Raw genomic sequence first — 13,905 nt, 5'->3', positions numbered from 1 at the left:
GTAGTTTTTGTAGACATGGGATCTTGCTGTGTTGCCCAGGCTGACCTCAACCTCCTGGACCCAAGTGATCCTCCCTCCCGGGCTTCCCAAAGTGCTGGGATTACGGGCATGAGCCACCAAATCCAGCCTCTGTCATGAGTGTTATAAACACAGTACTTGAATTTTTTCCAACCTCTTGCTATCCAGCCAGCTTCCCCAGCTGTGGCGAGGGTGATGCTACTGCTGCTGTCTCTTCATGAAAGGCGGGGCAGCAGATGACAGGCACACGCCATACCCAGGGAACGACTCGGCTCTAACAGGAGATGCCTCAGCTGAAGGAAGTCCTCAGAGCCCCTCGAATCTCCACACTTGAGAGAACCGATCTCACTCACAGTCAGCAGTTTGTGCCACAGAAGCAGGCGCCAGTAGAGACGCTTGCCTCTCCTCGGGGGTCCCGGCCGAGAGACCCCACACCAGGATGTGTAGAACAGCGGAGAGTCACGCTTTCTTCTTTATCCCTGCTGCCTGAGGGTCTCTCTCAGGGAGCTCGTCAGAGATGCACCTCTGTCAAGGGATGACTGTTCGACTTCAATTTCATTTGTCTGAAATGAAGTTTCTGCCCATTCCTTCTCAGCAAATACAATTTTTCAATGAAGAAGTCAGCTTACCCCAAGACTCTGGGCTCAAGCGTGTCCCGACCTCCAACCCTGAGTACAAAATCTCCTTTCACCTCCAGGGCACCTTGGGAAGAGCCAGGACCCCACTCACTGCTCCCCAGTAACACCCCCGGCCTGAAAAAAGCATCTGCAGTGTGGGCAAATTAAGGAGGCAACGTGCGTTTGTTGAGTCCTGCCAGCTAATTGTAGATGAAACACGCCTTTTGAGAGCTGTGACCGTTACTTATCTGCAATGCTGGCATTTCTCACCATTGTCCCTCTGTGCTGCAGAGCACTGCTGACTTCTGAGAACAACTTCTGCTTTCCTTGAGGAATTCTCAACCACCAGTTTTCATGCAAGGCACTGACTCTGCAAACTTCAGCTCTGTTAATATATTTTACCCTTTTTCAGACTTTGAAAATGGGCTGCTTAATGAGAACAGCATGGCTAAACCCCTTGACGGCCACACGGCTGAGGTTCACCGCACACGATGCTGATTGACTCCCTGTCAGCATCGCAGGTGCGACCCCTCGATGGCCACATGGCTGAGGTTCGCCACACGTGGCACGTGTTGGCATGGCAGGCCTGAGAGCAGCATTCACACTGTCACCTCCTCTCTCTGTGGATTGCTGGGCTGTATCAGTGTTTTCACGCTGATATAAAGAACTGCCCAAGACTCTGTAATTTATAAAGGCAGAGGTTTCAGTCACAGTTCCACATGGCTGGGGAGACCTCAGGAAACTTACGATCATGGCAGAAGGTGAAGGGGAAGCAAAGGCATGTCTTACACAGCGGCAGGCAAGAGGGAAGTGTGCAAGGGGGAGGAGTCCTACACTTAACGAAAAACCAGATCTCGTGAGAATGCCTACACTTAACGAAAAACCAGATCTCGTGAGAATGCCTTATCACGAAGACAGCAAAGGGGAATCCGCTCCCAGGATCCAATCACCTCCCAAGGTTTTGCCCTTGGCATGTGGGGTTATGGAAATTACAATTCGCGATAAGATTGCGGTGGGGACACAGAGCCAAACCATATCACGGGCTTTACTGACACCTTTTAAAGGAACTCTGAAATGTCCAGTTATCATCTGCCAAATTGCTGACTTTATCATAGAGCGAGCATGGATATACTAAGCCCCTCAAACCTGTTAGTAGTCGAGGTGCTGACTAGGACTTATCTCCAGTAACCTGGCCCTGCCACACTGGGACCGGGGAAGTGGCCCCAACCCTAAGCCACCCAGCTCTCACTCAGGTGGATTTCGAAGGCAGACAGGGCCATTGAGAGCAAGTTCAGACCCGGGGAATAAAACTAGGGACCCCTCAAGCAAGTGCGGACTCCTGCTAGCCTTCACAGGAGATGTGGGTTCAGCCAGGCACTCCCTCCATCTGTACATGCCGGGGACCCCTGCAGGCAACGTGCACCTGCTTCCCTGACAACCACCTCCCTGCTCATGAACATCTGGGGCAAAGGTGGGCTCACAGCCAACCCCTGCCCGTCTCAGGAGCAGGGCCCATGGCTGCTTCTGTGTTCTCGTCCTGAGACCTGTGGCCACCAGCCCTTGGCTGTTTCGTCAGACATTATACGGTACTACTTCAGCAGGTCCTGTGACCCCACAAATCCAGGATATACGAAGAGAAAGTGACTGCTGCTTAGCAATTAATCACATAAATACTGTAGCTTTCACTTGGGCCTTGTTTGGTAACACTGTATGTTCCTAGGCTGTACGTGAGAATCTCCAAATGCCGTAGAAATTATCCTGAACTTTGTTTCCTAGTTTATTCATTCATCCCCCAAATATTTAATACCTACTGTGTGCCATGCGACAGACAGAGTACATAAAGGAGATATCCTACACAAAACAGAGAAAGCGCACACAGAACACAGACATAATATCGCCAAATATGTGCTGCATAAAAGATTTAAAAAGTTATATTTTAACTTAAAACCTTTTAAAAGCTGGAAATAAAGGGATGCTTAATTCAATGACTCCCGTGATTTTCTTAAAACACCACATCTGGGTAAGCAATGGAAAACAAAAGACACAGGCCAGGTACCTTCAGGACAGGAATGATTGTGCTGTCTCCTGCCACAGGTTTCAGGCTTCAGAAGATGCTAAGATCTTTCTATCATCCTTAAAGCTGTATTTTTTCTCTGACAATCTAGCTTTCTGAAATAATGGCTCAGTCCCGAAAAGACTTGCGGTTAATTTAAGACGTCTGAGGTTTTCTTTTGGAGAGTGGAGGGGGCAAACGACCTACCAGAAGATGTATGTAATAAGCTTAAGTTATTCCAGAGAAGTTCGTGCACACGTTACAACTTTCTCTGAGGCCAGTGAGCTGCGGGTATCCGTCCAGGAAACACTGAGGCTTCCTGTCCACTAACTCAGATCGCGTCAAAAATACCGAGTTGCAGGGAGGAAAGCAGAGATGATTCCTGGTGCAACATGTAAATGTGATAAGATTTTGATGGTTTCACTGCCTATTTAAATAACAGTGTTGATAGTACAAACTTTCATTTGTGGAAACATCCTTTCTGAAAGATCTTGCCCAACGTTTATTAAGTGGCAATGATTAAGAATATTCTTTATTTAGAAGACAAATAAAGTAGAATGTATGCAATCCTATACTCAGATATATTACGAGAAGTAGAACTTGTCAAGATCTCTGCTTTACAATACCAACTCTTAATAAAAGAAACGTCTGTCTACGTAAGCACGTGCGTATTCAAGGATTTTTATTATAACATGTTTATGAAGAGACATGTGTTGGTACCATACATCTCAATCACCGAGGGAAGATAGGAATATCTTAGACAGAATGGGGGGGAGGGGGACTTCTTTCATTTAAAATGAAAAAAAAGGTCAATAATCAAAGTGCAAAACCGCTTGAAGAACGTGATCCTATTACAAGGTAACTTGTAGAACAAAGCAGTCCAGAGAGGCAAAAGGACTGACAAAGAGAAACCCGAGTAATTCAATACATAGGCACCGCAGTACCCTTTCACTCAGGAATATGCGTTATGCACCAACTGCGGGCCAGGCACTGTCAGGTATGTGGCAATAAAACATAAAACCTCTGTACCCTTGTGGCACTTCAATTCCCAGCCAGGTACGCTGGCTCATGCCTGTAATCCCAGCACTTTGGGAGGCGGAGGTGGGAGGACCACTTGAGGCCAGGAGTTTAAGACCAGCCTGGGCAACATAGTGAAACTCCATTTCTACAAAAAACAAAATTAATTAATTGAGTGTGACAGCATGCACCTGTAGTCTCAGCTACTCAGGAGGCTGAGGTGGGAGGATTGCTTGAGTCTGGGAGTTCGAGGTTGCACTGAGCTCTGATGAAACAAAAATTAAAAGTTATGAATTGCAGCCAAAATCATGATGGGAACTAAGCTTATAGCACGAAAGGCTCATATTTGAAAAAAGTAAGGTCTCAGGTCCATAATCTAAGCTGCCATCTTCAACTCAAAGCCAGTAAAAATACATCACAATGAGCACAAATAAAAGAAACTGAAAACATAAAGGAGAAAACTCTAGTCACACCAAAAGCCTATATATACAAATTTCCAAGGAATCTACAATAGTCAGTCCTAGATCCAATAACAGAGTTTAGCCAAGTCACAGCACACAATCAAATCTTACTCTACATACGGGCAAATTAGTATTTGGGACCTAAATTTTAAAAACCACACACTAACAGTAGCTATATAAAAATCACGTAGGTATAAATCTAACAAAGCCCACAGAGGATGTGTATGAAGAAAACCACAAAATGCTGAAGAAAGAAAAGAGCTACATCAACTGAGCCACAAGTCCAAGGAGAAGCGGCAACACGGTCAAGACGCCAATTCTCCTCATATTGACCAATAGACTTAACATAATTCCAGCATAAATCCCGGCAGGACACTGACCTGCAGACTTACAATTTCAATATAAATCCCGCCAGGACTTTCTGTAGATAAGACAAGCTAAAAGTCACATGAAAGGGAAAGAAACAGAGGACAATTAACATTCCAATTTAAAAAATTCGCAAAGACCGGACAGACACTTCAACGAAGTGGATGGACATAAGCACTAGGAAACTAACAGAGCTGCCCACAAAAGAAAGGCAGTGCTACTCTACATAAATTTAAAAAACAAAATAAAACTGCAAGGGAGAAACAAATGGAACCAAGAGCTACAAAGATTATCTTAAAGCTGGCAGAAAACCATGGAGGCGTTCCTTGCGTCTTTCTCTGAGAGCGCCACCTGACCACCCAGGAGACATCGCTGGCAGACCCAGAACCAGTGGACACTAACTACAGCTTCCACACTGAGAGTAAGGAGTCATTTGAAGAACATCCAGAAACATTCCTTCGGCTCTTACACTTCTGCTGTGCGAAGCACCGAGTTAAGTTTGATGGCCTCTATACGAACACCGAGGTCCGCATTTATATTCCACTTTTTAAATCTTTCAGGACAGGACAATCCTTCTTTGTCCCCTACCGTTTTCATCACGGTTCTATACATACTTGAAAAACTCTGCCGCCTACATCAGATGTTTTGTCTAAACATGTTACTGTGACTTACCCTAAATTTACAACCGTTCATTTCAATTCCAAGTCCAAAGACTCATTTCCACAATAATTATTTTACTCAGAAATCAAATTCCAGCTTCCTGATCACAGTTAAAGTCAACTGCTTTCAACTTCTGGGTTAGAAATACAACTGACTTTATTCTGTAAACAGAAGATATCATGGAAATACTCTCTCTTCATCTCACAACATGTGCAGGTATCACCTGCAGCCTTCAATCCAACTCCCTGCCACCGAGAGCATGAAAGAGCAGCAAAGAGTATTTATCCCCATCTCCTTGGGCTGGAGACCCACAGCATATCAATCACTGTCAAATCACTATTGGGCAAAAATCAGTTCCAACGCCCCGTGGAGAATAAAGGCCATGCTGGAAGCTGAGGCCGGCCACCCACTGATACCCTGGCTACCGTGGAACTATTCCAGGCACAAACCACCTTTAAGTCCTGGGGGACAAAGCCAGCATGCAATGTTGCCATCAGACCTGCGAGTAGCATCCCTGGCACGGCCACATTAGCCTAGGAGGGTGAGGACGGGACTCGGAAGCTGCAGGATGACCATGCTGGGAAGCACCCACGGGCTCCGTGAGCAAGTCACAAGTAACAAGATGAGATGCTTCCTGTGTTCCCATGTTGTGTCACTTTACCACTAAAACTTTAGTACCCCACCCCTTCCTTTTTCCTAAGAAAACACAAGGCCTGAGTAACAAGTGACCACTAACCTGGTTCTTTTCAGCCTCATAACAGAAGGCAACAGCTGCATAAACCAAATCACGAGAACATCACGCTTTATGACTACATCACAGCTTTTATTGCATGTCAAATCCTCAGCTCCAAGCGGCACTGACCTCAAATCGTACTCAAAGAGAACAAGTGAGCTCTTCAATCTCCATTTCTCAACACTCAAAGCCTTTTCTGTATGAGCTCATGTGACTCTCAGTGCTAGGTTCGTTCATTCATTCATTCATTTAGCAAAACTGCCGTGAACCCGCGGGATACTCACCCTGCCCTCCAAGGGATACTGTTCTGCTGGGACCTGTGTCCACACCCACATTACTGCAGCCCAGCACCCTTCCCGGAACCGTGCACACCTCCCCAAAAGAAAACCATACAGAGAACAGCAACACGTCCAGTCATGTTTGGAGGAGCAATTTCAATCGCTGATGTTTTAAGGCAACAGACTAATAACTGGCACCTCATCAATACAGAGTTACTAACTTTCCAGCAGTGTCTCTAGTCCCTCTACAAGGATATACAGATATATATGCAGGAGCTATCTTAGGAGTTAAAAAGACGCTGTTCAGGGAAACAGGAGAAAGCAAAACGTTTGAGGAATGGTCGGGGGAATGTCCACCTTCTACTACCACAATTTGTGTCTCAGTGATCAAGCCAAGGTTCTCAACCTTTCCAATTAGGTTCTCAACCTTTCCAGAGCCCTGAGGCTCTGGGCTGAACCCCAGCTGTACTTCCTGGCAACAAACAACCTGCCCAACTGTGATTCCTGTGTGCACCTGGCACTAGTGGAGATGGAGCCACCTGCCCAGCTGTGCTTCCTGTGGGTGCCCCTGACGACATAGGAGATGGGGACCGCCTGCCCAGCTATATCCCACGTCCTGAACCAGCCTGTTCCGGGGATTGCTGTGGACATAGAGGAACAGGCCCAAGACATCTAGTGGTATTTCCTGGCAAGGACCCTCATGATGCTTGACCATAAAACTCAGGGTCAGCTGGTTTTTCGGACGGACTACAATTTACTTGTGGCACGCATGGATACTGATTGACCCAGGGAAGGGCAAGGAGGAGGCTGAAGGAAAACCCATCATTACCGCACACACCGACATCTTCACACTCTGGCGGCGTCCTAGTCTTACAATCAAACGGAAGCCCAGACAAACTAGGGAGCTTGTCCAAAACCAGCAACAAGTATGTGGGCAGCTGGCATTCAACTAAGTCCTTCCCTGGATCCATCCGCACTGCTCCCCGCCCCCACTCCCACAACCCCGCCATGGCCACCGATAGACACAGCAGGTCTGAATATCCGGCACCCCAAAAGCAGAGTAGGGAGCAGAGCCGGCTTCCGCAGGGGGAACTCACATGCAGCCCACTCCCCTTCTTGCCGAATGCCTGGGGACTCTGTGTGGTAAGGTCTGCAGATGTGGCCTCACTCTGCGCCAGGAGATCCAGGTGGCAGGCAGCGTTTTGGAGAGTGCTCCTCCAGACAGGAGAGAGGCATCTGACAGGGCTCGTCGGCTGATCCATGAGACACAGGACACCCGAGAGAAGGGCCGACAAACCCCACAAAGTCGCTGCCCACGCTTCGGACAGGTCTTGCTGCAGACTGTGGTTCTCGTCAGGCACGAGGAAGTTTCCCAGGGCAGGAGCTCTCATTGCACAGCAAAAGCGGCACAGGCGATGCAGCAGGGCGTACTTCAGCCCAGGGCTCAGGAACCACGGGGTGCAGCACGGCCTGCAGCAAACCAGACACATCAGAAGTGAAACTCTCACCTTTTACATTCAGTGACATTGAACGGAGGGAGTTATCTGTAGCAATGGTCCTCCTGGGGGACCCGTACAACACGCATGACCACCGACACTGACCACGAGTACTTCTTAGGTCCCGGGGGCTACCCCACTCTACACGCACCGTTCCATTCACAAATCTATGCGGGGCAGTTGTTAGCCCCAGCTTAGAGATGAGGAAAATGTTGCTGGAAAAGCTAATTGAGAAAATCAGACTTCAGCACACCTGCCGTCTCCAAGACCCCTACTAATCTATGTGCTAGGGTCTCAAGGGTTGGGTGTGTGGCATTTTAAGTGACTAATCATAGGTGGTTTTCTTCTCTCCTACACTTGTTTAGACTGAAAGTGCACGTACATGCTCTGCTGCAGGTGCACTGCCGTATGTCGACCAGCAATGCTCTTTTCTGCCTCGGGTTCTCGTCACTGCCTTCTGGAAAGCTCTCGCCTGCTTTACAGCCATGCCAGGTAGCCCCGGTGAGCCGCACAGTGAAACTCCTACAGTGTCAGAGCTAAGTGCTGGCTGAGACTTTAACAGCGAAGACAGCGGAGTAATGGGGATAAACTGAACACAACTGTATTGTAATGCACATGAACGTCTAGAAGCAAAAGAAACTGACACCCCTAAGAGAGCAGGCGACTGCCTCTCACTATGATGTTAATGGCAGCTTGCTGTTTCCAGTGCCTCCGTGTGCCAGGGTTTCCAGTCAGCGTTTGTATTTACCTGCTCCTGGGCTACCTGATCAAACCTCTGCAGAGATCAGGGATATCTAAATTGACCCAGTATCTGCAGGCTGGCTGCTAAGAGGCTGTGGTGTGGAACGGCCAGGACATTGCTTAGTCATACGGGGCACAAGCACGTCACTTGCCACTCCTGTCTTTCTATTTCATCAAACCCTCTTTTCTCCTGAATATTGACCATAGCAAAGTCATTAGCCTTCGAGATGCATTTGAAACATCAACTTGCTTTGTTCAAGAGGTTTAAGACGCACGTAAGTCTTTCTTGCCATGCTCAACACACACAGCCGGCCGTTTCTGAAGTCAGTGTTTCTGGAACAAAAGCCTTGGCCTGCCCCAGTGAACATTCACACTGAGTACACTGTCACAAGGCTGCTTGGCCAACCAGCAGGGGGCAGGAGAGAGCCGCAGGGGCCACGTGGGGTCCCTGCAAATGCGCCTCACTCCCTCAATCAAGAGCGGTGCCTCCTGCCAATCCAGCGGCTTCCTCCAAGGGGAAGAGGCCTCTTCAGCTGCTACTGCACTGATTTCAGGCGGCTCAGCCAATGGGGCAACAGATTCAACAGAGTCCCATGTTGTTTAAGGAAAACTTCTGTTACCGGGCAACCTTAATACCATATTCAATGTAAAATAACCAACAACATTGTTTCCAAACCAACATGCTACTCGTGCCTTATCCTTCAGTGCTGCTTAAACACGGAAAAGTATGAGGAAAAAAGAGCATGGCACTTACTCCTTAAAAAATAACACCTCTTCCAGGTTCATTTTACCCATATCATAAAGACTTAGAACTGTGGATTCCCTACAGGAATGTGGAGTGGGGGTGGATCTCCAAGTTGACCCAGCCTTCCCCCCAGGTCAGTCATCCCCCCCCACCACGGGGTTCACACACCTCTCCAGGCCCTGTCACCTCATCAAGGAAAGGTGGTGTCTCTGAGCTCTCTTCGCAGGAAGCACCCGAAGGGGAGCTAGAGACACAGACACACCCACAACTGCTTTGAAATCCTGAACATATTTAAGGACTTCATTATTAGTTTTTTAAAACTGTAAGAACAAAGTAACCCTGGTTTTAACCTCTCTGCCACAATAACACCGTGTACATCTGTCTTTTACTATTTGTTCCTTCTCCAGCAGCTGCTGCCTGGCTGGCCGACTGCAGAAGAACAGCCTCTGGTACTCCCGGGAAGCCCTCGGTAAAAGCGTGAACACCACGATCACGTCTCAGGACCCCGCACATGTTAGGGTCGCCTATAGACCGCCATTCCCAGTGCCTAGAGGGCACTGAACGGGCGTCCTGCTCTTTGTAAATGACAATTTTCCTAAGCTAAGTTGTGTTGAAAATTTTTAACTGCAGTCCACACGTACTTCTTTGTGTCTTGTTTTTATCCTAGAGGAATATTTTTATGGAAAATTAAGCTTGCAAGGTTGAAGGATTTTCTGAAAGTCGACTCCTAATCCTGGAAGAAAAAAAAAATATGGGCGAAATGTGGTACTCACGCCTGTAATCCCAGCAGTTTCGGAGGTTGAGGCCAGCAGATTGCTTGAGCCCAGGAGCTCGAGACCAGCCTGGAAAACATGGCAAAACCCTGTCTCTACTAAAAATACCAATAATAATAATAATAATAATAAAAACTGGGCATGGTGATGTGCGTCTAGTCCCAGCTACTCAGAAAGCTGAGGTGGGAGGATCACCTGAGCCCAGGAGATGAAGGCTGCAGTCAGCCAATATTTGCATCACTGCACTCCAGCTTGGGCGACAGAGTGAGACACCATCTCAAAAAAACAAAAAGCAAAAACAACTGTATAAATCATAGAAGGGAGCTGGCCAGGCGCAGAGGCTCACGCCTGTAATCCCAGCACTTTGGGAGGTCGAGGTGGGCAGATCACCTGAGGTCAGGAGTTTGAGACCAGCCTGAACACTATGGCAAAACCCCATCTCTAATAAAAATACAAAAATTAGCGGGGCATGGTGGTGGGTGCCTGTAATCCCAACTACTGGGGAGGCTGAGGCAGGAGAATCACTTCAACCTGGGAGGCAGAAGTTGCAGTGGGCCGAGATTGCATCACTGCACTCCAGCCTGGGCAACAAGAGTGAGAGTCCACTTCAAAAAATAAAAATAAAAATAAAAATGAAGGGAGCTAATGTTTTTCATTTAAGGGAAGGGAGAAGAACATTCAGTATTTATACCTCTCAAGCACACATCTGCAGTGGTGCCCTAAAGTATTCGAGATACACATTCCTACAAATATAGCTCAAAACTACTCACCAAGTTACATGCTAAAAGCACATGCATTGTAAGAATGCTACATTATATTTTTTGAGCATCTGTATCCAATATTTTAGCATACTGGTAGTTTTCCCTTCAGGTACTGTATGCCTAAATTATTACAAGTTTAGTCATTCATTTTAGAATTTATGACTTGCTTTAGGCAATAAACATAAGCTACTAAATTAATGACTTAGGGGAAAAGTTACTAAGTTAACTTGGAAGTTAAACTTTGCAAACTGAATTTGTTGGACCTCATTCAAGCTAGATGATCGGTTTTTTAAATTGTTTCTTGTGTGTTTCCCTCGAGGATGGAAATAGCTTCACTCTCAGCCACTGTGCACACTGCAGCCCGCGCCTCTCGTCCACCGTGCCACACTGCAGCCTGCAATTCACCCTGTACCACGCTTTCCACACCTTACCTGAAAGTCACTAAGTATAACCAAGAAGGAAATGAAAAGCAGATAAATGACCTCCACCCCCACATCCAGCATGCAAATGTTAAACATTCATCAAAGTAAAACCAAAAACCCATGTTAGCTCACGATTGTAACTGGTAGAGTTATGTGCATGGCAATTTGAAAAGTCTAGTTAAGTAAAAACCTAATTGAGACTCTCAAGAAAGACATCTGCAAAGATTGACAGTGAGGAGAGGACTTCACTCTGCATCCAGCCTGCCCTGGAAGCCACGGCCAAATGCCAGGTTGTATGGATCCGAAAAGCAGGATAAAACAAGTGTTGAAAGGTGTACAGTCTCAGCAATGTACAAATTCAATGTAGGATGCTCAGAAACCTTGAATTTCCAATCAGAAAACAGCAACGTGAGCAAGTTTCCCAGCAGCGCCCACTTTCTACCTACGGCACGTGTAACAGTTACGCTGGCCACCTCCGGGGGGACAGAGGCTTCCTGGTCACATTCGCTCTGGCAGCCGCACAGCTGGCCCCGCCACAAACACCTGTCTAATACTGAAGAACCGCTCGCTCCCTGGGCTTTGCTCACTCTAGCCGGGAGAGCGTATTTACAGAGTACTTTATCAACTGAGTCCTCGTTCAATGCGTCAAGCTTGTTGAAGGCAGGGCAACCCCATTCCTGGCCCAATTAAGTGAACTGAGCAGAGAAACTGCCCCCTGTTGGACGGCACTCAGTCACAACAGCAGGGGCCACTGTTCACAGGGCGCTGGCTTCGTGCCGGGAACAGTTACAAGCGTCTTCTCTCTGTCCGAGGAATGTGCACTGCAACACTGTGGGGACGTTTGCAACGTCCACCAGAGTTCTGAGGCAGCCAAGTCCAGGCTGTCTGTGGGCCTCGCCACGTGGCCGTCCACGTCCCCTGCAGATCAGACCTCACTGCAGGGACCGCGGGTTCCAGGGCTGCCTTGAGGCACATGCTCCCTTCACCACCTCCTCCTGGCCCCTGACATCAACCCTCACCACTGCTGCCAACACTTGATTTTCTCATGGCTCCTGAGGGGCCTGTTCTGCCCTTCCCTGCTGCCGGCGTCCGGCTTGGAGGACGCCCACATCAACGCCAACGCTCACGTATCCCTGCTCCCGCGTCCGGCTTGGAGGGTGCCCACATCAACGCCAACGCTCACGTAACCACCAACCCTTCCACGGGGCTTGATGCCTAGGAGTCTCAATATCAGAAAGTCAGATTCCTGTGCTTGTTGGAGAATTTCTTCCCATTGTACAAGTGAAGGAGATAAAATTCTAGGTGCCTGCAATAACCTCATTTCCACAACGAAGCAACTTCAGTAGTAGCACAAAACAAAACAAGCTTTTTTTTTTTTTTAACTTCTTTTATACAAGCTAAATACAATTTAATTTTTACATCCACGTTCTCATCAGCTCCCACCTGGTGAGAAGGCAAATAGTAATTTTCAAAGAAACAAATTGTTGCATAATTTTAACACTTAGCATTTTCGCTATTAAGCAAGAATTATCCCAAAAATACATGATGATCTTTTCTCACGTTCAAAAATTGATTATCACACAGTGAAATAGCACTTAATGCAAAGGAAAGTTTCTTTTCAGGTATCTGTTCTGGAAAAGGAAAAAAAAAAGATTTCTGGCAAAGAGATAAATATTAATTATGTAACAATGCAAAATGCCTCTGGGAAAAATGATGTCATCCAATTAGTTCTTTGAAGTGTTACAAATGCAGCTGAGTTTTAATAGTAATTTGTCCATAATTATCAAAAGAATCTTTAAAAATCTTAGTACTGAAATAACTATAAATGGATATAATACGCAAAGCAGAAGAGTTAATATTTGGGGTAGATTTTGGCCCATATTTTTAACATATGCATAGTTATGTACCTAGCTGAAGCTTATCCCTCTCCTCCTAGGCTCTTCAAGACTGATTTTCAAACATAGACTGGCTTTTGGTACATGAAGGCAGCTTTAAAAGATGTCAGGATCAGGCCGGGCACAGTGGCTCAAGCCTGTAATCCCAGTATTTTAGGAGAGCCAGATGGGCTGATCATTTGAGGCAAAGAGTTTGAGACCACCCTGGCCAATATGACAAAACCCAGCCTGTATTAAACATTTTTGTAATTAGCCAAGCGTGGTGGCACACACCTATAATCCCAGCTACTTGGGAGGCTGAGGCAGGGAAAACTGCTTGAAGCCAGGAGGCGGAGGTTGCAGTGAGCCAAGATCGCACCACTGCACTCCAGCTTGGGCGACAAAGAGAGACGGTCTCAAACTAGAACTTAGCCCTCAGGAAAAGCTTTGAGCACACCCCACCCAAACCAACCCAAGGAATCACATGGCAATGGTTATCATCTGATTTTGACACAATAAATTTCTATTCTCCTCTCTAAACACAATGGTAAACACCTGCCATCAGCCCACAGAAACTCCCAGGACCCAGTAACACTGGACTAGCAAGATTAATGGGCCACGTATGCAGGGTTCAGCTGCAGAAAGTGATGGCACCAAGAATGGTGTGTGCTTAAACCAGATTCCTTCCTTTCGGGGTGGAGGGGCTTCCCGGGAAAATCTAGTCCAGTGGGATGGTATCCACATCCACCATGAGGAGGAAACGGGGGGTTTCCTGAGGGCACTGACAGGACCTGGGTCTCTGGCCCTTTGTCCTCTGTCCTGTTATGGGATGAGGGTGGGCTGAAGGCAGGTTTTCCCTACATCTTCCGGGCAGGAGCGATGGAGCTGAC

This window comes from Chlorocebus sabaeus, chromosome 12 (genome assembly GCF_047675955.1).
Source record: "Chlorocebus sabaeus isolate Y175 chromosome 12, mChlSab1.0.hap1, whole genome shotgun sequence".
In the NCBI taxonomy this organism is placed as follows: domain Eukaryota; kingdom Metazoa; phylum Chordata; class Mammalia; order Primates; family Cercopithecidae; genus Chlorocebus; species Chlorocebus sabaeus.
This window is presented reverse-complemented; position numbering follows the sequence as displayed.